The sequence below is a fragment of the Penaeus monodon genome, chromosome 30 (genome assembly GCF_015228065.2).
Source record: "Penaeus monodon isolate SGIC_2016 chromosome 30, NSTDA_Pmon_1, whole genome shotgun sequence".
In the NCBI taxonomy this organism is placed as follows: Eukaryota; Metazoa; Arthropoda; class Malacostraca; order Decapoda; family Penaeidae; genus Penaeus; species Penaeus monodon.
In genome coordinates, this window is record NC_051415.1 from 7,367,408 (window position 1) to 7,368,379 (window position 972).

Consider the following 972-nt stretch of genomic DNA (forward strand, 5'->3'; position numbering starts at 1 on the left):
TTCTTTGCAGATTTTATGAAGTTGCACAATTTCCTAATGTTATTGGAGCCATCGACTGCGTCCACATGCGAATTTCAAATCCAGGAGGAGCAATGGCAGAACAGTGCAAAAATAGTAAAGGCTGGTACTCTGTCAATTGCCAGGTTGTAGCCGGTCCAGATCTTAGAATTCTTAGGGCAATTGTTCGCTGGGGAGGAAGTGTACCAGATTGGGCAGATATATGAGAACTCTCGGCTAAAAGAAAGTCAGGGAAAAAGGGGGAAATATGGACATTTGGTTGGGGATTCTCCCTTATCAGTGTCAGAGATACCTCCTGACACCTGTGGTTACCCAACAACGCATGCAGAGAAGTGTTACAATAGAGCACACTCTGCCATAGACAGAAGGTGAAGCTGTAATTGGAATAGTGAAAACGCTTTCCTTGCACAAGCCAGGAGCTCAGATCAAATCCCAAAACATCATGGGGCAATCATATTAAGTTGCTTTGCATTGCAAAATTTTGCTCTGGAACGCCAGGGTCCTCTTGATGACTCTGAAGCATGGTAGCTCCTGATGATGGTCCTCAGGACAGATACACAGGAGACATGACCACGAGGGAGAACCCTACCGGCAACACATCATTTATGAATGGTTCAGTCATGATCCTTCAGGAATTTTAACTATCATCAGGATGAAGCCAATTGTGGGAACCAAACTTGGCACTAAGACTGCAAAAAAATATTTTCATTTTGTTAATAATACTTGTTGGGAATCTTTCTTTTCTCTATGTAAAATTGAATTGATATAAAGGCTTTCACATAAAAAAAGTACAGAACAGTAGTTCAAAATTAATGAATACAGGACCTGTGAATATAATTAACTGTGTAATATGAAGAAAAAAAAGGCACAATTCATTTGGAACATGATAATGTCTTTTGTATTTTTTATATAGTTTTGTGATTTTTTTTTGTGTGAGCAGAAGAAAACCATTCA

At 39.4% G+C, this 972-nt stretch overlaps 1 pseudogene; it reads left to right on the plus strand.

Moving 5' to 3' along the window:
• LOC119592497 overlaps positions 1-705 on the plus strand; it is a 3,550-nt pseudogene extending 2,845 nt beyond the window's left edge.
• Positions 706-972: the final 267 nt, after the last annotated feature.